The sequence below is a fragment of the Chelonia mydas genome, chromosome 2 (genome assembly GCF_015237465.2).
Source record: "Chelonia mydas isolate rCheMyd1 chromosome 2, rCheMyd1.pri.v2, whole genome shotgun sequence".
NCBI lineage: Eukaryota > Metazoa > Chordata > Testudines > Cheloniidae > Chelonia > Chelonia mydas.
This window is the reverse complement of record NC_057850.1, coordinates 163235674-163262212: the sequence shown is the minus strand read 5'-3', so window position 1 is coordinate 163262212 and position 26539 is coordinate 163235674. Positions and strand designations below refer to the sequence as shown.

Sequence of the window (26539 nt, the reverse complement as noted above, 5' to 3'; positions counted from 1 at the left end):
ATTTCTTGAGAATCATGAGGTATCTGTAGTCTCTTCTCATCTGACACCTATTAGGTCATTGACTGCCTCAAAAAATGCAATAACTAATCCTTGCATATAAAATGTAGTTGTGCGTCCCTTAACATTTTTTAATCATTCTGTACAGTTAAAAGTTGTTTAACGGCTGAGTATAATAGATAGAAAATTATGTTCTCTAGCATTTCTAGATATCTCGAGAACTCCTATCATTATCTGGATATTATCTAAAGATACACTACCGATGCTTTATCAAGGGGCTCCCCCCAAAAATGTGCCACTTAGCCTGTGATAAATTTCATACCTAGGGGTGCATGTTCTAATAAAAAGGAAGATGAAAGAAGGGGAAACGTTTTCTCTATTTGAATAAAAATGTTCTTATTTATCTATAAGTAAGAAGGAGGCAGAGCCTCTTGACAAACAAACTTATTAAATGCCTCAATATATTTTTACTGAAAAATTATAACACCCAACTACAAACACACCAAATGTTTCCCTTCCTTCTGAGGCAAATAATTCAAACACGTGCCCCAATACTTCTTTCAGAAAATAATTTTAGATAATTCAGATAAGTCCTCTGACATTTACACCCATTCAATCATTAGTAACTCCACAGAAGTCAAACTGGACCAAAGAAAAACTAGTGAGAGGATCAAACCCTATCTGAATGCTAAGTGTTATAAAAAGCATGACAGACAAAACAAACAGATTAAAGCTCGATAGATTATCACACTCAGATTTCAAAGCCATGAAGTATACATACTAACTTGTTGTTCACGCAACCCACCACAAAAATACTGTAAGAGGGAAAGATGGTGTCCTGAATCCCTAGCCACTGCTTCTTTAATTAGAAGAACCTTATGGAAAATGCACACAACTTACTGAGCATTGATGACATCTACTTTGCACTGCACAACTTTGAAGTTCTTTAAAAGCTCCTTGTAGAAAAGTGGATCTTTATTTCCTAAGCTACTGTCTACCATTCCACAAATGGCTTGTTATAGTAACAACATTTATATCCATATGCTAATTAGCCTCATTCGCTGTTTTGCAAAGTAGCCTTTTGGGTTTTTTCAGAACATAGGAACAGCCATACTGTGTCAGACCAAAGGTCCATCTAGCCCAGTATCCAGTCTTCTGACAGAGGCCAATACCAGATGCCACAGAGGGAATGTACGGAACAGGTAATCATCAAGTGATCCATCCCCGTCGCCCATTCCCAGCTTCTGGCAAACAGGTTAGGGACACTATCCCTGTCCATCCTGGCTAATGGCCATTGGTGGACCTACCCTCCATGAACTTATCTAGTTCTTTTTTCAGAGTTTAAAATGGCTAAAAGTAAGCATGCAATTTCTGAACTCTCTCTGCTTTTTTCATATTAATTTTTACTACTTCATAATAAATTTTTTTTTGTCTTTTTTTATACACCAGGAAACAAAGCCACATTATTTTCAAGTTTGGGTGATTCAACTAGTCTTTTAAATACCATCAGCAAAGGGCTTTTGCAGCTCCTCAGACATGGAAAGCTGTCATATAAGCCTCCTTATAGTAGCTTTACCTTGACTTTTACTGCTTTTTCTCTTCTGACCCCATCAATAATAGAGGGTCCTTCCTCCAGAACTCTTCATGCTGGCCCTACCTAGCTCTCACCAACTAAGCAATGGAAGACTTCAAGGATCCCCTGGATGCAGAGATGGTCTACCTGTTCCTCTCAATCTTTCCACACCTAACCTCCCTATTTGAGTATCAGCAACTGCTACACAATTACAAACCAACCCAAACAAGAGAAGTGGGTGATGCTTTAAACACTGACAGCCCTGAAAGCCTTGCAAACTCAAATGCTTCAATTACCATCAGTCCAACCTCTAAAAATGAGCCAGGATAGATAGCATTTCTAGACCTAAAGTGCAATGACTGTAAAATTCAATATTTCTAGCCCTTCAAGGGCTGGAAGTGAGAGTGCTGTACCCTCCTCCATGACAAGCTGCGCGTTTTCCCTTTCTAATTGTAAAGAGTGCCTGTCCCTCGTCCTGAAGGGGCACAAGATATCAGATATTAAATATGTGGCATTATGTCTACAGAAGCTGTAGACATAACTAATACAGGACATAATGTTTCCTCTCCAGGACATTCTACACTTGGGGGAGAAGGAGTAAATGGTACTGGGGCAGGCTGTACAAATATTAGTCATATTAGTGGGCAGATGAAGGGGTCAAAATTTCTTGATATATAAATGTATCACAAGGTTCCATAATTCTGCATATGACCATTACCACGATGTATGCAAGGTTACACATATGCACCGGCCAGATTAATCAGAACGCTCAGGTGACACAAAGTGGCCATACATTTGACATAATCGGGAAAACACTACACTGGGTTTATGGTTGCATTGCCTCACCAGAGTGGCACAAAGCAGCCAAATTGTGTTGGTGAATCTGGTCCTCACAAACACAGGATGTAGTAGTCAAGAAGAACATGGGAAGTGGAAGCAGATGGTGGAGTGGATGGACTCTCTAACAACAAAGAAGTACTCCATAATGTGCCACTCCATGCAGAAAACCTGATGGAAATGACCATACTTATTCTGGGATATCAGGATTTTCCTAGTCTTTTAGTTCCTATTTATACTGTGGCTTGCAGCAGAAAGGACTTAACTGCAAGACAAGATGGTCTAGATTGATGTTGTTCTGTCAAAGTGTTAGAATTGGCTCTAGTCAACTAAAAAGTGAAACTAAAAACTAAAAATAATCAAAAAGGAGGCTGTAAGACAGGTGCCATCCCAGGGCACTTGCTCATGGCCTAGGGTCACTCTATGAGCACCCTGTCTCAGTTTCCTTCTGAGGTTCCAAAAATAACTCAAACACAAAGTCTTTCCCCTCTCTTGTGGTCTAATTTATTAAGAACCAGCTGGTTTCCAAAAGAACCCACCTTTACCCCTTACGTTCAGGGCTCCACAGCTCTCCTTCTAGGGACTATGTCCTTTTAAGTCCTGGCCTTCCAGGCCTACAAACTCTTCTACTATTAAGTTCAGGGGACTGTGGATTTAAGTTCTCACCTCCCTGGCCTATAACTCATCACTCAAATTTAGGGGTGGCACAGCCATCCTTCCTAGGACTGGGGTCTGGCTGATTTCTTCCTCCCAGCAGCTCCCCTGATTGGGCTTGAGAATGGAGCTGCCTTTTGAGTCACCCACCCAAGTGATCTTTCCAAGATGGGTCTAATAACCCCAACACCTGTCCATGCTGGCCAGGGGAGCAGGGAGCCTTGTCCTTCCCAATCTACAAGGCTTCTCCTGGTCACACTAACTTAAAGGGCCAGGACACCATAACAGAGAGACAAACTTCTCCTGGGTGAACAAAAACTTAGATTGTAACCTCATTCTGATCTTTATTGTCTCAGATGAACTAGACCCAGGAATCCATTCTCCATCCTCCCTTGAAAAATATATTGAGAGGTCTAAAGATAAATAGTTACTGATAAAAAAAACAGGAGGAAATAATTGAAAAACTAGAACACATATACGTCAGGTTTCAGAGTAGCAGCCGTGTTAGTCTGTATTCGCAAAAAGAAAAGGAGTACTTGTGGCACCTTAGAGACTAACAAATTTATTAATAAATTTGTTAGTCTCTAAGGTGCGACTAGTACTCCTTTTCTTTTTACATATGTGTCAGCAGATCTGGTGGATCTGAATTCTAGTTTGCCAAAAGAATAACTAAATAACTGACCATTGTTTTTAAAAGTGAATACTGGGAAGACACCAAAAGAATGCAATCTACCAAAGGAATGGAAAAAGTAAAATGTGGTACAGATCTTCAAAATAAGAAAGAAGACTGAACCTGGCAATTACCACCCAGTAAGTCTGACCAGAATCCTCAGTAAAATCGTGGAACAAATATTAAGAGAAAAATCACTCTTTTATGATAATTTATATTGTATCCAAAGTTTGCTAGGGGCTTCACAAACAAGTAAAGAGACAAAGAGGGCAATTCTGCTCTCAGTTACATTGTGTAAACCTGGAATAACTCATTTGATATTAATGGAGTTGCTTTAGATTAACACCAGTGTAGCTGAGAGCTGGATACAGCCTAAAGTCTCTGTTCTGGGGAGTTCACTTACCTGGACACTAACAGAACTGTGATCAATAGGCAACAAGAATTTACACATAAAATACATCTAGTGGATTAAAGGAGAACAATAGGTATAATATGAAATACATGACTTTATGACATTTGAATCAGTGTCACACAACATTTAATTTGCAACTTTAATTCAGATTGGCTTGGATATGAACTGACTACCAAATATATTGAAAACTAACTAAAAGGGATAATTTCATAGATTTCAGAGTTTAACACCAGAAGGGACCATTAGATCATCTTGTCTGACCTCCGGCATATCACAGGCTATTTAATTTCATCCAGATACCCCTATATTGAACCCAATAAGGCTAGTTAGACTAAAGAATTTTAGTCCTCAGGAGACAAACTATTGTGTGCCACAGGCAGAGAATAGGAGAGACCAAGACTCTTCCAATGCCCGAGGTTCTTGCATTGGCAGAAATAGATGAGGTGAAGTACGCCTTAGATATACCTCCCCTCCCCTCCCATGTCTCTTTCAAACTGACATGGGGGAAAATTCCCTCCTGAGCCCAGACTGGTCCTTAGTTTGACTGAGCATGTGAGCAAGACACACCAGCCAGACATCTAAGAAAGAGGATCTCTGTATCACCTCAGAGCACTGGTCCACTCTGCCCAGTGTCCCATCTCCAGCTGTGGCCCATTTCTCATGCTTCAGAGGAAAGCAGAAAAAAAATACATCCAGCCAATCATGCATGGGAGAAAAAAAATCCTTCCTACCCACTGCAGGTGACTGAGTGAAGCCTTGGAGCATGAGATTTGATTACAGTCATGTCTTCATGCTGCAAGTCACATCAAAGCTGCAAGTTTAAGAGCATGTTGAGGGCAGTGCAAGCAATCCTGTTCTCTGAAGGAAGGGGATGGACAGGAGGATTCATATATTCACAGATAATGAGGAGCAATATATTAGATTAGAAGGTGATTGGGTACCAGATAGCCTTATTTAACATCTTCACTAATGACCAGGAAGTGGGGCACATTAAATAATTTAGCTGATGACACAAACTGGTAAATGTTGTAAAGAGAGACAATTTATAAAATGGAGGGTGAAAATATGGGAAGAAAATCATAAAATTAGGTCACTTTACAGAAAAAGAGGTAAGCTAATATATCTAGGGGAAAATCATCTGATAAAAATAGTCATTAGGTGAGAAACCTGGGAAAGGAGAAGCCCACCCCCCACCAAAAAGAGGATGGACTTGTTTATATAAACAGTAGCTCCTTGGAACTCCAATCAAGATTCTCATGTGCTGGGGCAAAATACAGATAAGAGCATAACATAAGAATGGCCATATTAGGTCAGACTAAAGGTCTATCTAGCCCAGCATCCTGTCTTCTGACAGCGGCCAACGTCAGAAGCTTCAGAGGGAATGAACAGAACAGGCAATCACCAACCGATCCAACCCCTGTCGTCCACTCCTAGCTTCTGGTAAACAGAGGCTAGGGACACTCAGAGTATGGTGTTGCATCCCTGCCTATCCTGGCTATTAGCCATTGATGGATCTATCCTCCAGGAACTTATTTAGTGTGTTTTTTTTAAAATCCTGTTATAGTTTTGGCCTTCCTAACATCCCATGACAAAAAGTCCCACAGGTTGACTATGCATGGTTGGAAGTAATTCCTTTTGTTTGTTTTAGCGTGCTCCCTATTAATTTCATTGGGTGACCCCTAATGCTTGTGTTATGTGAAGGAGTAAATAATATTTCCTTCTTCACTTTCTCCACACCAGTTAAGATTTTATAGACCTCTATGCTATCTCCCCTTAGATAAGTAATAAAGGCACCAATCCCTACCCCAGAGAATTTACATTCCAGCTGTCAGATAGAACACAACAAAGAGATTAAACGAAGTGTGGGAAGGTTAGGAGCATGACATAATAATATGAAATGTAATACACAAGCAATAAATGACCAGTATAATTATGGACTGTATATAGAGGTATCATATCAAACAGCAGGAAGGAAATACTCTCACTATATGGCTCAGTTAAGGAAGAACCAAAACATTTAGGTTAACTATTATGGGGGAGGTGAGGGGTAGAGGGGCTTTGACAGCTGAGATCTCTTAATTCGTAGCATAGAGAAGGGAAGCAGTCGAAACTCTGAAAAATGAACAGTTATGAATCATTCTGCACTGACAACGGTTTAGGCTGGAAGACTTACAGCGTTTACATTGACTTTATTATGGTATTTCCTATATTTAGAATGAAAACTGTGCTGAGGTATTTCTACTCTACCACAGTAAATGTTTTTGCTTTGTTGTTTTGGTGCCTGGGGTACTACAAATTAGAGGTGGAAAATACGTTAGTCTCTGTTCTTTCTAATCAGTTTTTTCTCAGCCTGTTTCAGGAAGCCAAAGACTCCTTTGCTGTTGGTTCTTCCCACATTCCAAATGAATTGCCCAGAATTTCACAAGTGCCTGTTGGCACCTACTGTGCTAGGCAATTGGATGAAGTTACCAGGGACCTATCCCAAATCGGATTAGACTTGAAGCTGCTGACCCGTCAACATAAGGTATCACCTTAGACTTCCAATGTCAAAACCACGTAGCTGCCAATCACTGTTGCCCAGATCCCACCTATATTTTGCAATAGATTACTGATCCCAGACTCAATCTATCTTGAGGTGTTATTTTTCCTTATTATCCCACATGCATCATAGACGCCTGCTCCTTTTCTGTAATCCTGTTTTTCAATAGAGAGTTTTGAAGCAATCATACATTTTTTCCCTACCCCTTGTGTATTAGGGCATGTCATTAAATCAGTGACCAGTCTACAGCCAGATGTAATACATCACATTATTTGTAGTGGAGAGGGAAAGTATGTCCAAAACCACAGCTTTCTAGGAACCTCAGTCACCATTCCAGGAATAATATTTATGGTATATACCATACTGAAACCATGACTGCTGGGTGCTGCATTTCTTCACATATGCTCACAGCACAGACTGCACTTCTGAGGTTTTTGCAAGCTGTGTATAATTAGATTCAGTCTGTTCTCCCACTTAGTAATTCATTTTTATGTCTGGCATCAACCATAACTGCCCACTGAAAAGCAGCTTTGCTTGTCTGCCCTCTGACAAACACTAGTTCCAGGAGATGACTCCCTGTCTATGATACCTCATTGTGTCAATGCCACCACTAAAAAAGGCTGATATTTCACTAAATCTTGGAAACATTAGCTATTCAGTAATGACAAGATAAAAGGGTATAAGAAAAAATGAAAAGTAAGTTTGAGAAATATTTGTAATCCCTTCACACTTCATCAACATTGCCACGCAAAGTTAGAATGTACTTGTTTGGTGGGTTTGGTAATTCAGAGTGAATCTGATCCCACTGAAAGGAAGGCTTACTATGATTTCTCCATTCAGCATTCTTGGTCCTTTCTAGCCATATTCTGAAGAGCCAAAGGAAATTGCTGTTGATTACATCTTCGTTAAATTGAACTCAGAGCACCCATTCAATACCCATTTGTCTACTTACTGAATATGGTATCCAAATGATGCCAAACCATTTAATGACTTTATTTTCCACAATGCTTTTGCAAAGTAGAGAACAGTTACGAACCCTATTTTACATATGGCAAACCAAGACGCAGAGAGAACTTGCACAGTGGCACTCAGGAAGTTCATGGCAGAACGGGCAACTGAACCCAAATTTCCGGAGCTGTAGTCCAGTGTCTTAACCACAAGATCATCCTTCCACTTATAGCTGAGAGGCTATTCTGTTTATAGACATAATATTTTACAATACTTGGGACAGAACCTGGCCTCCCCTCTGTCTTCTTGGTGCAGCCACAGCCATACAAAGGGGACAAAATGGTAACGTAAGTATCCAAGTCTAGGGAATACTCAAAGTGACATAATTAGCTATTTCATGCTTCTGACCTCCCAAAGCAGACATTCTTGAGTAGAAATGTGCATCCAAAACTGTAGTGGATTGTGGTACTGTCTCTCCAAAATGAGCCTTCCACCAGAGAGCCTTCCATTGTGATGCGTCTCTCATGTCATGCAGGCACACTCAGGGTCTGCATGCTCAGAGTCTGTAGGAGTAATCTTGTCATGTAACTTTATATCCCTGGTCTCGCAATGAGTTCCTGAAGTACAAAGGCTGCAGCATACTCAAAAGTAAGACATTTTTGGCTGCCTGACAATGTAAGAAAACACAACAAAAGCTGCTCTAACTTTTGCTAGGTTTCGAACTTGCTCCCATCTGCCTCCAGGACTGAGCGAGGGAAAGGTGGCAAAAAGCAACCATGTCTAAGTAAACTGAGCACAACTTGGGAACACTTGAAGATCTGCCCCTGTTAATGAGAAATTGGAAACAAGATTTTATAAACTTTTCTCTAAATTACTCCTTCACAGAAGCTTTGTACCATGTTAGAACAAAACATTCTTCAGAGGTAAGATGAACCAGAGCTTAACGTGTGTTTTGCTGCCTAATGTGCAACAGCAAATCTGTATAACTACATAAAGAAAAGTGAGTAGGAGAAGAACATGCAAAACAATCCATTAAGCAAATCAGGCAAAAATTTGGTCCTAATCCTTGAACAAAGTAGAAAGAAAGAAGAGATTGCATTAAGCTATGGATGGATCTGCCATCAAGCCAAGAACGTAATGACAAACCTACAGAGATCAAAGCCGCAATACAATGTGTTCTCCTAATTTGGGTAGAATGTACCTTCCCCAACAACTAGCTGAATACTTTCCTTTTTTACACTTCCACACTTGTCATGCAAAAAATATTAAATAAAATATAGTCAGTGTCATGGAGATTAGACACAATCCACTTAAATAGAGTGAACTCAAGGGTGTTTGGTCATGCATTGCCTGCTTCTTTCATATCTACTCCTACAAACTTTATTGGCAACTTCCAGAAGTCAATACAAAATCCCCCTTCTTTCCAAACTGCCTTCTCTCTGTCAGCAAATCCCACACTCACAACAAAGGGAGCACAGAGCCAAATGACAGCCTCGTGCTCACAAGACAGTACCTTTATAAGAGTTTCCCCTATCTCAAAAGCTCCTCTCTTGTGTATGTATTTCTCTCTCTCATGATAGCTGTTTCAGTTGGTCTCCATCTCTACAGCTGGCAGAATCAAGAGCGGGTATTAGGCAGGAATTTTGTTTTTAACTTTAAAGTGTGGTTTCTTTTAAAAAGTTTTGTTATTTTCAAAATATTTTTATAAGCGCTATTGGTGGGGGATTGTCTGTAGGGAAATTTCTGCTCTCCTAAATGCGTCACACCACTAGCTGCCAGAAAGTGGGGGTGGAGAGGGAGGAGCACAGCTGGCAAAAATATATACCATGGAAAAATATTTTCAGCAAAGTACTAAATGATTTTTTAATAATGCAGTTTTTTATCGTGGGGGAAGGACTCGGTGCTTTTTTTATTCTCAGACATATTAGTAATATCCTGGAAAGAGCCTTTTCCATATTCTAGAATGAAACAGCACTACATTAATGAGCACTAGAGAACTTTTAATTTGTGCCAGCAGGGTCTACCCAGGACTGTTAGTGTGGAACACGCTGGCATGCTTTAGAAATTACGCATCATTGCAGCACAATGTAGATAAGCCTTAGATCTTTGGCATAACTGAAGGAGAGACAGTCCCTCAAAACTGGGATGGAGTTTTACACATGAACAAGCACTTCCTGGGACTGGACTTTTTAGGCCCTGCTGCTATAATGAACTCCATGTGCACAGACCCTGCATGCACACAGGAGGAAGGATGATCTTCACTGGGACTCATGGAGCAAGTCCTCAAAGAATCTATTTTGAAGCACTTAGAGGAGAGGAAAGTGATCAGGAACAGTCAGCATGGATTCACCAAGGGCAAGTCCTGCCTGACTAATCTAACTGCCTTCTATGATGAGATAACTGGCTCTGTGGATGAGGGGAAAGCAGTGGACGTGTTATTCCTTGACTTTAGCAAAGCTTTTGATAGAGTCTCCCACAGTATTCTTACCAGCAAGTTAAAGAATGGGCTGGATGAATGGACTACAAGGTGGATAGAAAGCTGGCTAGATCATCGGGCTCAATGGGTAGCGATCAACGGCTCTAGGTCTAGTTGGCAGCCGGTATGAAGCGGAGTGCCCCCAGGGTTGGTGCTGGGGCCAGTTTTGTTCAATATCTTCATTAAGGATCTGGAGGATGGCGTGAATTGAGCCCTCAGCAAGTTTGCAAATGAAACTAAACTGGAAGGAGTGATAGATATGCTGGAAGATAGGGATAGGATATAGAGGGATCTGGACAAATTAGAGGATTGGGCCAAAAGAAATCTGATGAGATTCATCAAGGACAAGTGCAGAGTCCTGCACTTAGGACGGAAGAATCCCATGCACTGCTACAGACTAGGGACCGAGTGGCTAGACAGCATTTCTGCAGAAAAGGACCTAGGGGTTACAGTGGACGAGAAGCTGGATATGAGTCAACAGTGTGCCGTTGTTGCCAAGAAGGCTAACGGCATTTTGGGCTGTATAAGTCGGAGCACTGCCAGCAGATCAAGGAACGTAATCATTCCCCTCTATTTGGCATTGGTGAGGCCTCATCTGGAGTACTGTGTCCAGTTCTGGGCCCTACACTACAAGAAGGATGTGAAAAAATTGGAAAGCGTCCAGCGAAGGGCAACAAAAATGCTTAGGGGGCTGGAGCACATGACTTTTGAGGAGAGGCTGAGGGAACTGGGATTGTTTAGTCTGTGGAAGAGAAGAATGAGGGGGGATTTGATAGCGGCTTTCAACTACCTGAAAGGGGGTTCCAAAGAGGATGGAGCTAGACTGTTCTCTGTGGTAGCAGTGACAGAACGAGGAGTAATGGTCTCAAGTTGCAGTGGGGGAGGTTTAGGTTGGATATTAGGAAAAACTTTTTCACTAGAAGGGTGGTGAAGCACTGGAATGCGTTACCTAGGGAGGTGGAGGAATCTCCTTCCTTAGAGGTTTTTAAGGTCAGGCTTGACAAAGCCTTGGCTGGGATGATTTAGTTGGGGATTGGTCCTGCTTTGAGCAGGGAGTTGGACAAGAGGACCTCCTGAGGTCCCTTCCAACCCTGATATTCTATGATTCAAGAGACCTAGGTTCAATTCCTGGCTCTGTCACACTTTACATGCATGAGACTGTGTGAGTCAATTAATCTACCATCTGCCTCAGTTCCTCAATGGGGATACAACTTCCAAGGCAGATATAACTTCCCTGTTTCAGCGGGACATTCTGAAGATAAAAACTGTTAGTGATCAGCTACTACTGTGATAAGAGCTAAATGGATAGTGTGATACAGCATGGCCAGAGGGTAGCAGGAGAGTACCAAAAGGGAGCCTTATTCCCTGTAGAGGGAAGAAAGTTTGCTATAGAGTTTGTTAAAGCACCTGAAGCCATTTAGAGCACCTGAAGCCAGTCACATGATAAAAAACCCCTGCTTCAATCAGACCAGGAGGAGTTGGAGCACAGAGAAGTTTGGGGGAGTTGAAGTAGAGGAGAGTTTGGAAAAGTGCCATGGCTGGCTAGAAGACCAAGACCCTAGGTCAAGAGACACCCGGCTTGTGCAGAGAGAGAGAGGGCAGGAAGCCCCACAAGCTGAAGAGCAGGAGAGGGAAGTAGCCCGGGGAAGGAAGCACTAGTTCAAGTGGTTTACCACTATCCCTAGGGCTCCTGGGCTGGGACCCGGAGTAGAGGGCGGGCCCGGGTCCCTCCCTCTCCACTACCCTTCTCTGGGTTACTAGTGGGACAGTAGATACCCTAGTTCTGGGGCAGGAAACTGCACCCTGAACCCCCCCCCCCCCCCCCCCCCCCCCAAGAAGAGGAACCGTGGGACCCATCATAATCGTACTGGCAATTTGCCACAATAGATTGCCCCACTGACGTGTGCTGAGCATAACTCAGTGCAGGATCTGGGCCTCAGTTCCATGTGGCAGAATAGCATGTACGCAGTAAAGCTGTGAACTATTTATTTTACTACCAAAGCTTAGTGACCTAAATCATAGTTCTCAGAAGTCAGCAGTATACCTTACCTGCCAACAAATGATAATCCAGCTAACCATGTCATCCAGATTCTGAACAACTTTTTAAAAATCCATCACTTTATGAATAATAGAATAGTGTAACTGTAGGCTGCACACTAGAGAATAATTGTGGAGTTGTGCTAGCAACTCCACAGCTAAGGTTGTACTTTCCAGTAGAATGCTGATTTTGCCCAACTTCCCAGTAATTCTTAATATAAAGGTCAGTTTTGCATGAAATGTTGAATATATAGTCTCCTGAAAGTAGAGATTAAGACTGAGTACATCATGTAACTGAAACAAATACATTTCTTCACTTTCAAATGTTTGGCCTTTATCAGAACACATTTTGGCTGGTGCAAAAGCCATTTATTTGGCTGGGTTTCATGGAAGGTTCAGGGTTTTTAAAATAAATTCTAATAGCTACTCCTGGCCCTGCTTGTCGCCTAGGGAGCTCTGTAGGGAAGTTTGCCATTCAGAGTCAGTCTGGAAAGACCCAGCCTAGAACAAGGTGTGGTAAATTGTGCCTATGTGCTTTAGGGAGCAGTCTGCTTTGTCTCTCTCTCTTTTTCGTTATTGTTTGTTATCTTTATGGATTTTAAGCAAAAAGCAGTGATACGCTGCCACCTTCCAGCAAGATTGTTTTATGTTTTTATCTAACTTTTCTGTGTGTATGCTGGGAACACAATTATTTTGACCTGAATATTAATCAAGGTTTACTTTAGGTTTATATATCATAGATTCATAGACTTTAAGATCAGAAGGAACCATCATGATCATCTAATCTGACCTTCTGCACATTGCCACAGAACCTCACCCACCCACTCCTGTAATAGATCCCTCTGGCTGAGCTACTGAAGTCCTCAAATCATGATTTTAAGACTTCAAGTTACTGAGAATCCATCATTTACAACAAATTTAAAACCTGAAAATGACCCATATACCATGCTTCAGAGGAAGGCAAAACAAAAACAAAAACCCCACGGTCCCTGCCAATCTGACTCTAGAGGATTAGCCCTTTCTTCAGTGAACACTGCTCTGTTCTCCAATTTGAAGGATACAACCCTGATATTGACTGTATTTGCCATTCAGTTAGTTTGCTCTGTAATCATTCTACAAACAAGGAGATCTGTGTCATTGTCTTACTGTTCTCCAGGCTGTGGATGCTTGTAGCTGAATTGGGAAACATTATTCCATTTGTGCCTATGGCACATTTCACCAAATACTGGAAAATATCTTGATTCATGTTCTTTGACTACATGCAGTGCATGGGAATTTTTTCCTGTCAGAAAACCCTCCTTTCCCACCTCATTTTAAACCATTTTATTATTTTGATTTCCTTCATTTCTAGTTCTTTCATTTAGGGTATGTCTACACTACGAAATTAGGTCGAATTTATAGAAGTCGGTTTTATAAAAAGCGGTTTTATAGAGTTGATTGTGTGTGTCCCCACACAAGTGCTCTAAGTGCATGTAGTCGGCGGAGTGTGTCCACAGTACCGAGGCAACCGTCGACTTCTGGAGCATTGCACTGTGGGTGGCTATCCCACATTTCCCACAGTCTCCGCCGCCCATTTGAATTCTGGGTAGAAATCCCAGTGCCTGATGGGGCTAAAACATTGTTGCGGGTGGTTCTGGGTACATATCATCAGGCCCCCGTTCCCTCCCTCCCTCCGTGAAAGCAAGGGCAGACAATCGTTTTGCGCCTTTTTTCTTGAGTTATCTGTGCAGAAGCCATACCACGGCAAACATGGAGCCTGCTCAGCTAACTGTCACCATATGTCTCCTGGATGCTGGCAGACGTGGTACTGCATTGCTACACAGCAGCAGTTAATTGCCTTTTGGCAGCAGACAGTGCAGTATGACTGGTAGCCGTCATCGACGTAGTCCTTGGTGCTCTTTTAATCGGGTGCCTGGGCAAACATGGGAGTGACTCAGCCAGGTCATCTCCCTTTTAAGTTTCGTCTCGTGGTGATTCAGTCCTACCGGCAGTGCACTGTCTTTTAACCTCCAGCCAGCAGCAGATGATGGCTAGTCGTCATACTGCACCATCTTCTGCCGAGCACCCAGGAGATGACGATGGCTAGCGGTCGTACTGCACGGTCTGCTGCCAGCAAGATGTATAAAGATAGATGAAGTGGCTCAAAACAAGAAATAGACCAGATTTGTTTTGTATTCATTTGCTCCTCCCTCCCTCCTTCTCTCTGTGAAATCAATGGCCTGCTAAACCCAGTTTTGAGTTCTATCCTTGAGGTTTTGAGTTCTATCCTTGAGGGGGCCATTCAGTTTCTCGCAAAGCCACCCCCTTTGTTGAATTTAATTCCCTGTAAGCCAACCCTGTAAGCCATGTCGTCAGTCGCCCCTCCCTCTGTCAAGGCAATGGCAGACAATCGTTCTGCACCTTTTTTCTGTGCAGACGCCATACCACGGCAAGCATGGAGCCCACTCAGATCACTTTGGCAATTAGGAGCACATTAAACACCACGCGCATTATCCAGCAGTATATGCAGCACCAGAACCTGGCAAAGCGATACCGGGCGAGTAGGCGACGTCAGTGCGGTAACGTGAGTGATGAGGACATGGACACAGACTTCTCTCAAAGCAGGGGCCCTGGCAATGTAGGCATCATGGTGCTAATAGGGCAGCTTCATGCGGTGGAATGCCAATTCTAGGCTCGGGAAACAAGCACAGACTGGTGGGACCGCATAGTGTTGCGGGTCTGGGATGATTATTCCCAGTGGTTGCGAAACTTTCGCATGTGTAAGGGCACTTTCATGGAACTTTGTGACTTGCTTTCCCCTGCCCTGAGACGCAAGAATACCAAGATGAGAGCAGCCCTCACAGTTGAGAAGCGAGTGGCAATAGCCCTGTGGAAGCTTGCAACGCCAGACAGCTACCGGTCAGTCGGGAATCAATTTGGAGTGGGCAAATCTACTGTGGGGGCTGCTGTGATGCAAGTAGCCAACGCAATCAAAGATCTGCTGATATCAAGGGTAGTGACCCTGGAAAATGTGCAGGTCATAGTGGATGGCTTTGCTGCAATGGGATTCCCTAACTGTGGTGGGGCCATAGACGGAACCCATATCCCTATCTTGGCACCGGAGCACCAAGCCGGCGAGTACATAAACCACAAGGGGTACTTTTCAGTAGTGCTGCAAGCACTGGTGGATCACAAGGGACGTTTCACCAACATCAACGTGGGATGGCCGGGAAAGATACATGATGCTCGCATCTTCAGGAACTCTGGTCTGTTTCAAAAGCTGCAAGAAGGGACTTTCTTCCCAGACCAGAAAATAACCGTTGGGGATGTTGAAATGCCTATATGTATCCTTGGGGACCCAGCCTACACCTTAATGACATGGCTCATGAAGCCATACACAGGCAGCCTGGACAGTAGTCAGGAGCTGTTCAACTACAGGCTGAGCAAGTGCAGAATGGTGGTAGAATGTGCATTTGGACGTTTAAAAGCACGCTGGAGCAGTTTACTGACTCGGTTTGACCTCAGCGAAACCAATATTCCCACGGTTATTACTGCTTGCTGTGCACTCCATAATATCTGTGAGAGTAAGGGGGAGATGTTTATGGCGGCGTGGGAGGTTGAGGCAAATCGCCTGGCTGCTGGTTACATGCAGCCCGACATCGGGGCGGTTAGAAGAGCACAGGAGGGCGTGGTGCGCATCAGAGAAGCTTTGAAGACCAGTTTCATGACGGGCCAGGCTACGGTGTGAAAGTTCTGTTTGTTTCTCCATGGTGAAACCCACCGCCCCTTGGTTCACTCTACTTCCCTGTAAGTTAACCACCTCCCCTTCTCCCTTCGATCACCGCTTGCAGAGGCAATAAAGTCATTGTTGCTTCACATTCCTGCATTCTTTATTCATTCATCACACAAATAGGGGGATAACTACCAAGGTAGCCCATGAGGGGTGGTGGAGGAGGGAAGGATAAGTCCACACAGCACTTTGAAAGTTTTAAGCTTTAAAACTTATTGAATGCCAGCCTTCTGTTGCTTGGGCAATCCTCTGGGGTGGAGTGGCTAGGTGGCCAGAGGCCCCCCCACTGCGTTCTTGGGCATCTGGGTGAGGAGGCTATGGAACTTGGGGAGGAGGGCGGTTGGTTACACAGGGGCTGTAGCGGCGGTCTGTGCTCCTGCTGCCTTTCCAGCAGCTCAACCATACACTGGAGCATATTGGTTTGATCCTCCAGCAGCCTCAGCATTGAATCCTGCCTCCTCTCATCACGCTGCCGCCACATTTGAGCTTCAGCCCTCTCTTCAGCCCGCCACTTACTCTCTTCAGCCCGCCACCTCTCCTCCCGGTCATATTGTGCTTTCCTGTACTCTGACATTGTCTGCCTCCATGCATTCGTCTGTGCTCTGTCAGTGTGGGAGGACAGCATGAGCTCAGAGAACATTTTATCATGAGTGCGTTTTTTTCGCCTTCTAATCTTCACTAGCCTCTGGGAAGGAGAAGATCCTGTGATCATTGAAACACATGCAGCTGGTGGAGGAAAAAAAAGGGATAGCGGTATTTAAAAAGACACATTTTCTAGAACAGTGGCTACACTCTTTCACGGTAAACCTTGCTGTTAACATTACATACACAGCACATGTGCTTTCGTTCCAAGGTCGCATTTTACCTCCCCCCACCACGTGGCTAGCCCCTCACCACCACCGCCCCCCCTGGCTAACAGCGGGGAACATTTCTGTTCAGCCACAGGCAAACAGCCCAGCAGGAACGGGCACCTCTGCATGTCCCCTTAAGAAAAGCACCCTATTTCAACCAGGTGACCATGAATGATATCACTCTCCTGAGGATAACACAGAGAGATAAAGAACAGATGTTGTTTGAATGCCAGCAAACATACACTGCAATGCTTTGTTGTACAATGATTCCCGAGTACGTGCTACTGGCCTGGTGTGGTAAAGTGTCCTACCATGGTGGGTGGAATAAGGCTGCCCTCCCCAGAAACCTTTTGCAAAGGCTTTGGGAGTACATCCAGGAGAGCCGCAAATGCCAGGACAAATTAATCATTAAACATGCTTGCTTAAGTTTCACGTGGCATTGCTTCGGGTCCCTGTAATGGCCTCTGTCCTTCATGCCCTGGGAGATTTTGACAAATGTTTTGGCGTTTCGAAAACTGGAACGGAGTTCTGATAGCACGGATTCCTCTCCCCATACAGCGATCAGATCCCGTACCTCCCGTTCGGTCCATGCTGGAGCTCTTTTGCGATTCTGGGACTACATCATGGTCACCTCTGCTGATGAGCTCTGCATGGTCACCTCTGCTGATGAGGTCTGGCCAGCGTGGCAAGCTGCAGGTGACCATGCAAACAGGAAATTGAAATTCAAAAGTTTGCGGGCCTTTTCCTGTCTACCTGGCCAGTGCATCTGAGTTGAGAGTGCTGTCCAGAGTGGTCACAATAGAGCACTCTGGGATAGCTCCCAGAGGCCAATACCGTCTAATTGCGTCCACAGTACCCCAAATTCGACCCAGCAAGGCCGATTTAAGTGCTAATCCACTTGTCAGAGGTGGATTAAGGAAATCGATTTTAAGAGCCCTTTAAGTCGAAAAAAAGGGCTTCATTGTGTGGACGGGTGCAGGTTTACATCGATTTAACGCTGCTAAATTCGACCTAAACTCCTAGTGTAGAACAGGGCTTAGAAAAAGATGCCACATGAACTAACTCCTCATTCTACGCTGCCTCTATGGCTCCACTCCAGTAATGAACTCACAGATTTCAGTGGCACTTGGCAAAGACACTGAGGTCTTCTTCACAAAGTTCTTTGTGGAACTGGGGCCTTGGAGCCTGAGTCTGAATTTCCCTACATTTGCTGGCCCCTTAAATTTCCATAACTCAAGGTAAGGGTAAATCTGCTTCCCCGCAGCAATTTCCACCTCCCATAGCCACTCTACATTCCACGTAGAAGCCTACTTTATTGACAAGCCAGTTTTTAATACTCCATAAATTTCCATTTGAGCAGGATGTTGATTACATATGCACTAACTGGTTCACATAGTATTTGATAGTCAAGAAAAAGCAAATATCTTTCAAAATTCAGACTATTTTCAGAGGCTATAGTACAGTGGTTCTCAAACTTTTGTACTGGTGACCCCTTTCACATAGCAAGCCTCTGAGTGCAACCCCCCCTTATAAATAAAACAGCACTTTTTTATATAAATAACACCATTATAAATGCTGGAGGGAAAGCAGATTTTAGGGTGGAGGCTGAGAGCTCACGACCCCCCATGTAATAACCTCGTGACCCTCTTAGGTCCCGACCCCCTGTTTCAGAACCCCTGCTATAGTACCCCAAAGGTATCCATAAAACATGTGCCAAATCTGTTTTATCATCTTTACCGTGCTATGTATGCATTGAATGCCTCCAGTACTGCTGGGGCTGCCAAGTAGATAAACATCATCGCTTGTCTTTAGGTGCTCTCCCTGAAAACTTGCATTGAGGAAAATTCAAATTATTGCCAATTTTCTTTTAAATCCAACAGACACATAGGGAGTACATGCACCATCTTTGGTTCAGAATAAACTTTGATACGATGTAATGTTTAGTAATCACTAAGGAGGGTAGGTTGGCTGAAGAGATGGTACAGCACTTTTATTACCTGCACAAGCAGACAGCCTAAACAGAGCCTTTTGGACAAAACTAGGTTATACCCAGAAGTTAAGCAGATATTAATGCAGTCACTCCCATAACTTTGCATCATCTCATTAGCATAGTCACGTCCATGCTTGTAACTGTCATTAGTCATTTTTAAAACATTCTACTCGCAGGGAAAATTAGCAATATTCATTTTTCATATGCACATCTTGCATCCATAAATCACAGCTACTGGCACTTCAAGATATACAAAATACTTTCAAGCACCACTGAAATATTTTCAGTTGAAATCAATAATGAGATGATAAAAACGTGTACCCTTCTTGTATTCATTGTTTGAGGTAGCTTTTGTAACAAAATGGGAACCTTTAAATCATGGGTGGCCGGTGACCCGGCCGTTGAGGGAGGATAGCCCCCGGCCCTTCCCCTTGTGCCCAAGGCCCTGCCCCATCTGCCCCCTTTCTGCCCCCACGTCACCTGCAGGAGCCCAGAGCCCCCTACCATGGCTCCTGGCCCCAGCGCTGGGCGGCCAGGGGGAGAATCTGGTTTTCAGTAACCACTCACTATATTAGACTTGGCTGTCTAAGCATCCCAGCCCTTGAGTCCCATCTAAAGAGAACTGTATTTGCTTTCTTGGTAACCAGAAGCTGTTTGGTTACTAGCTTGGTGAATCTAATAATAGAATGAACCACCAGTTTGGGGGAGTGTCTGCACTATTCTTTGCAGTTTGCCCTGGATACGTATTCTCAGTGTGGCCCCTCCAGGCACCCAGTCACAGCATCTTAGGAACATCTGTTTAACATATTACTGTGAAAATTGTGAAATACCAGAAATGTTCATTAAAACTAATAAGCTTGTAGCAAAGCTACAGACTCTCTGTCTCAGCCCTCCTCTGAGCCATGTGGACACTTAAGTATCAACCACATGGGCTTGATTTGCATGCACCGACTGAGCAGTGTTGTAACAAGGCACACTGTATACCATTTTTCCAGTTATCCCCTTCTCTCAGAGGCAAGCATGTGTTACAAGATTCAGGGTCACCAACTCTATGGTATGATGAGGTGCCACAGGTTGGCAAAAATGACAGTGGAAATGCTCTACCAATTGAAAAGCGTAGTTGTCCTTGATAATCTTCACCATTTAGACACCTCTAACTTCAGTTTGTTCTTATGCGGGGGGGGGAGGGGAGGAATGAGTTTAATGAGTTTTCTGCTGTATTTTCAGCAGCAAGCCACTTTTCCAACAATAACTATTAATTACTATTTTTAAGTACTGAAAGCACACGTGTCCCACTGCAAGGCACAGTAAAAGAAATGGTCCCTGTCCTGAGAAGATTACAAGGTAAAGAACAATGCTCACAAAAGAGTTAAAAAATTTCAAAAGGTATTTAGGTACCTAAAGATGCAGATACACACTTACTGGGATATTCAAAAGAACCTAGATGCCTAACTCCTAATCTGGACCTTACTTCTTAGCCTTGTCTTGTCTCCTCTCCACCACATACACCAGGTTTCCTTACTTGCCTCTTCAGCATGGTGTATTTGCCCACTTTGTTGTGGTGTTTACCTAATGCAGACCGTAAGATCCTTGGGTCAGGACTCTCTGTAAAGTAGCAGGCACACCAATGATGGTCTTTACATACACATCTGAATACAATCAAGTTATTTCCATTTGTAGAGCTATTACTTGTCCTAAGGGTATTCTGCATTTTCAGTGCAGGGAATATCCCTAAACTTCTAAAACTGGAAGGAGCTTTTAACATGCCCACACTCTGTGTTTGTGGTATATAGATCTATAAATTGCACCATTGTATGTCTGACACACACAGAAACCTCAAGAGCAGGCATTTATTTTTCTCATAGACAGTACAGTGCAAATGATATATTGCATATAGCTGCCTATATCCAGGGATTCTGGATATTGTGTAAGCCTATGGCATGATGTAAGCACTTATAACTAATAAGGCATTGGTAAATAATGAGTAACACAGTAAGATGTTGTATGCTCCAGGATCCTGCATTTTGAGTGCATTGAGAGGAATTAGGGCAAAGGGTGAACGCCTTTAACTGTCCTTGAATTACCCATTATAGGATTAGACATTTATATGGACAATGAGACTATCTAACCTCACGTTAGATAGGATATTTTTTAGAAGGTACTTAAACACTCTCATGCTCCAAGACATAAGCCAACCACTTGCTCACAGGTGTTAAGAAGAAACTTTCCCTAACCTGTAAATGTTTACTGTCGGGCTCCTTCCCACCTTCCTCTGAAGCATCTGTTACTGGCTAGCAACAGTGGAAGGACACTTGACTAGATGGATGACTACTCTGATCTAATACAGCAATTTTTATGTTCCTACATACCTGCAGAACTTGTCTTCTTGAAGTTTATCTGGCAAAGCTATTTATTTTTACACTATTTTATTAAAGACCACCTTCTTCAAGATGAATCAGTCACTTTTATTAATATTTTGATGAAAAAGGAATCTAATATTTTCCTTGATAGCGCTTTTCAAAAGCATGTTAGGGGTTTTTTCCTTCTCATCCACTAGGTGGTACTGCTGCCCTTCAAAATTAAACTATTGTGATCAAAGAATACAAACTTCGTGCTGGATTTTTATGGAATTTTTGTAGTTATCACTAATTTCCTCTCTTTCATACAATTAATTTCCATATTTAAGATCAAAGAAAAAAAAGGGAAACTTTAAAGAGAGATTTAATGTTTTAGTGACCATTCCATTACTGGAGGGCAAAACTAACTTGTTAGAATCAGGACTGAACATGAACTATAAAGTTCAGATCTAGAGCCAAATTTGCCGAAAGTTCATGCTATTCACAGCTTGGTTGAGTGGGGGTGTCATTATTCCCACAAGAACAGACTCAGGGATCCCAGAGAAGCCCTCCTGTTGCTTACTTCCAGCATCCCAGGATGTTGACCTGTTAATCTGTTCCTGCAAGGTGAAAGGAGAGGGCCTGCCCTAGTAAAATTGCAAGGGTTTACCAAGGATCTCCTTGTGCCCTTCAGGAAACTCCCCAGAACAGACTAGATCTGGTCATCTTTGGGAGGACTCGGATACAGCCCTACACTCAAAAAAGTAAAACCCAGGCAGTACTTTTCCAAAACAAAGTGTTTTCTTTATTTAGTGTAACCAACCTTTCCTAATACAATTAATTTAAACCTAAATTAAAAGAAAGACAAAGCCCTTAGCACAAGTATAGAAGCTAAAGTACCCAAGACCGTAATGTCATACAGTTGGATTGGCTTAAGTGATTATGCTCTGTACATGGTGATCAGTCATATGCAGGACACTGACAGCAAATCTTAATAAACCCTAAAGTCTATACATACAGGACAATGAAAGATTCATAATACGAACACACATCTTTATTAACCCAAACATACACATTCATTAACCCCATTTCTATTCTATAGGCTATATTACGGCTGGCATGCTTACTCTCTGTCAGCTTCTCTGTTCTGTCAGGGTCTTTCTGCTCTGTGCCAGCACCCCCACTATCGCTGCTGGTTTTGCTGCTGGTTCTTTGCTCTTTTAGCTTTCTTCTGATCTTCTTCTAGTTCTCCTTCCTCTTCTCCTGCTCCTGACTTGACTGACCTTTGCTGCTGGCTCTCTGCTTTATATACAGGTTTTGGCCTATTCTGGTTGGCTTGTTTTTCAATCCTAGCATTGGCATATCTATCATCTTGACTTCAGACCCTCTCTGTCTGGTCCATACTTATAGACCAATCACAACTACTAAATCTGGCTGTCAATCAAAGCTGTTACACAAGTCTTAGCATTATGGAATGTTGATTATTACGGGATAGTGACCCTTACCTAGTTTTGGACGGAGTATGCCTGACTGGCCTCTCCCTGCAGTTTTAGAGTGACCTTTACCTGACCACAGTCCACACCCTGCCCAGCAACATACCAGCCATAGGTTAACCTGCTTAAACTGCCAATTCATTGTCCTTGGCTGTGTGCCAACATTGTACGCCAATTTACAAATATGAGACTTTTAAACTATAATCCACCACCTTATTTATTTAATGTATAATCATTATTAATGTATGCATCTTAACATTAAGGTCTACTGCTACCACCATCCCTTACCAATGTAATTAATTTTATTTTGTTTTTTCCTCTATTTTCAGTTAGTAGTGGCAAAGCAATGACTATCAGTGCTGTGCTTAAGAAATAAAATAGAGCAGCTCAAAATCCTTTTCATATTGTCATAGATTAGCACATTCTGGAGGTGGGGAAGCTGGCTGAAAAGTTGATTATTTGGCTAGTGGGTAGAGTCAAGCAGCTCCACAGTGTATATAATGTAGTGGCTAGCTCACTAGCCAACCTAACTTGGGTCAAATAAGACCAGAGGTTGATCCCCTCCTCTGCCACAGACTCTCTGTGCCTCAGTTCCCCATTGGCAAAGTAGGGAGAATAGCACTTCCCTACCGGGGGAGGTTATATTCACTAAAACTTATGAGGGGCTCAGCTAGTACAGTAATGGGGCCCATACCAGAACGTAAGATAGATCAGGTTCTACGTGGATGGTTATCTCTTAGGGCTTTTCTACACTGGCACTTTACAGCGCTGCAACTTTCTCGCTCAGGGGTGTTAAAAAACACCCCCCCTAAGTGCTGCAAGTTTCAGCGCTGTAAAGCACCGGTGTAGACAGTGCACCAGTCTTGGTAGCTACGCCTCTCCTGGGGGTGGTTTTTTTTTTTTTTTTTAGAGCACTGGGAGAGCTGTCCCGCAGCATGCTGCCACAACTACACAAGCCACGTTAAAGAGCGGCCCTGGCACCGCCTTTACATTGCCAGTGTAAACTAGCCCTTACGCCCACATCGGGGGAGGGGGGAGAGAGACTGTGCTAAGTAGAGTGGTTACAGAGAAGGTGGTTATTTTGTTCTGCTGCCTAGATTTTGATATTTGATTGTGTGGCTTAATGGTAAGAAGCACTGGGGGACCATGTATTGGCTAAAATGTGCCAATAGATAAGAGGATGGTAAATTGGAAGAGGGGCTGTGGTTGGATCAGTCCCTCCTACAATAGAAGAGTAGTTTTTACATTAAAATGGTATATTAGAGTGAGGCTATACATCTATTTAGATAAAGTCCCATGAGTGCCAAGAAGGAGTTATTGGGCTAATATATTATGTGATATTAGGACTGCAGATACATGTTGAGATATTCACAGGAACTAAGGAATTTAATTATTTTCCAGTAGCAATTGTGGAACTCAATCTCTTGATTCACTTTGAAAATGTCAACCCTAGTATTTTACATTAGTAGAGGGTGGTCGGGGTTATGGATAAGAGCCTGAGTTACCATTGTTTGTGGAACCTTTTTTTTACCTTGAAGTGTGAAAACTAGATGTTGATGGAGTCGCTAATTTGGAACAGAGAAAACATGGGTTTGCAGCTACTGCAAATCTTATAAACTTCCTGTAGGACACCTGAATGACATAAGATTTATTTCAGAGTACATTTGCTTCGTGGGAGTTCCTGTGGTAGCGGCAAGATTTGTGAAAGTCCGCGCAGGGAGCCGCCGGAGTTTGTGCGGCTCCCTGCGCGGACCAAGCAGAGGAAAGGGGATGTTCAGGCAATATAGCTTGTATAAGTCTATTACACTCCCCTTCTTTCTGTAGCTCAGCTAAATGCTTTGCTGAAGCACAGGCCATAGTTCTCTTTTCAGGACTCTTCAAAAAGCGTTACATGGAGGCTATGTCTTAAAATGCAACCGTGGCACAGCTGCAGTGCAGCAGCCATGCCGCTGTAGCTCTTCGGTGTAGGCACTCACTACAGCAATGGGAGGGGTTCTCCTGTCATTGTGGTTCGTTCACCTCCTGGAAAGGCGGTAATAGGTCAACGGAAGAAATCTTCCATCAACCTAGAGCTGTCTACACCAGGAGTTAGGTCAGCCTAGCTATGTTTCTCGAGGGTGGGATTTTTTTACATCCCAAGAGACGTCGCTATGGACATGTATGTTTCCAGTGTACAGCGTCCTGAGTTACACCTCAGGGCTATTGTACGTAAAACTCTGATAGATCCGTGTTAACTATTCCCAGCCAATTTTGAAGAGAATGCCGAGAGCAAATGCAAAATTATACAAAATAAAGCAAAAAACTCCTCTTCCCCTTCTATTGCCCCCACCCCAGCCCTCCTCATCTGCAAGGAGTGTGGGGATGTGCTCAGTGTGTGCAGTGACAGGACGGCAGGGCAGAAGCCCGTGGGAGCTCCCAGACATGGGTGGGTGGCAGTGGTGGCTCTGGTTCCAGAGGCCGGGCAAGGAGGATGCAGATGAACAAGCGAGATAGATGGGCACGGACTCTGCCACTCAGAACTGCCACCTGGAGACGGAGGTGAAAGCTGGGACCAGCGGAGCATCCTCTCCTTTCCAATCCCTGGGCAGCCAAGCAGCAGCAGCCAGCTCTCTGTCCCAAACGGGGCAGCTTCCCCAAGAGTGGGGTACAGTCTCAGCCTCTTGCCAGGCCGGAGGGAACAGGAGAGCCCTTGAAGGAGGCAAGCAGGGGAGGGAGAATATAAGCGGGAGAGGGGAGTGGTCCTTGGGAGGTTTAATGGCAGAGGAGGAATATAAAGAGGGGATGAGGGTGCCTGGGAAGGGGTCCCTGGGGATATAGAGAGGAGGATTGGTGGGGGCACTGGAAAATGTAGTAGTAGGGATTGGGAATATCCATTGTGTCACTGAGTGGGGAATGGAGAACAGGGGGTTATTTGAGGGCTGCAACACTGGATACATTTCAAGGAGGGGACCAAAGAAGCTGTCCAGGGTATTTTGGGGTAGCTAACAGTGGTGGGGATTGATGAGCATCTCAAGGCAGGTTTGCACCTATGCAAATGTATTTATAGTGTGAGTGGTTCAACACCTCATGGAAATTCACAGTTTGCCACCAGAGATGTATGGTTTTAAAATGCCTAAACCACCTGTTACAATTAAATGTCATAGCAAGGAATCTGAGCATGAGGGGATGTATGTTGCTGATATAATATCATGGCTCGGGTAGCTAATGGTTAGTGTAGATTCTGAACTTTTTTTTTTTTTTTTTTACTCTGAAACATACATAGATTGTAAGCAACAGAGAAACCAAAAAAAAGCGTAGAGGGCTGGTTTATGCTGGTTTTTAGTTCCAAAAAGCTTTCAGTACCAGTGCATAATGCTTAATTTAAAAAAGTATTACAGAGAAACTGGAATTTATACTGGTTTTATTTATATATGGTCATTTGAGATTTCATTAATGTAAATATAATAAAAATAAAACATTTAAAAGGGATAAAATGAACAACACAAATTTCCCAAACAAAAAATTGTTAAAAAAAAGAATAATTTCATGGAATTCTAAGAATACATATGCTTTCTTAGTGAAACAAACATTTAATGCACATAAAACACATGGTAAATTTCATACAACATTGTAAATAGTGTTTGGAATCCTCTGAATATCTATTAAACAAAAGCTATTAAACAATGAATCTACCCGCGTTCCTTATACACATTTTCCCCTTTCATTTTTGTTACAAACATTCAGGGCAAAGTTTCAACATACTTTCATACTTCAGCACACACATCAAAACACATTCCCCCCTGATCTTCTCTCAGAGGTGATTTCTCAGGGCTTGGCTACACTTGTGAGTTACAGAGCAATAAAGGAGCCCCGGGCGCACTAGCTCACTACCCGTCCACACTGGCAAGGCACGTAGAGCGCTCTGACTTGTCAGTATTCTTGTCAGCAAGTTAAAGAAGTATGGGCTGGATGAATGCA

At 43.2% G+C, this 26539-nt stretch overlaps 1 long non-coding RNA gene across 1 annotated transcript in view; it reads right to left on the bottom strand.

The window, feature by feature from the left end:
- Positions 1–26539, bottom strand: part of LOC122464631 — an 81003-nt gene that overhangs the window by 20653 nt on the left and 33811 nt on the right. The window lies entirely within an intron of this gene.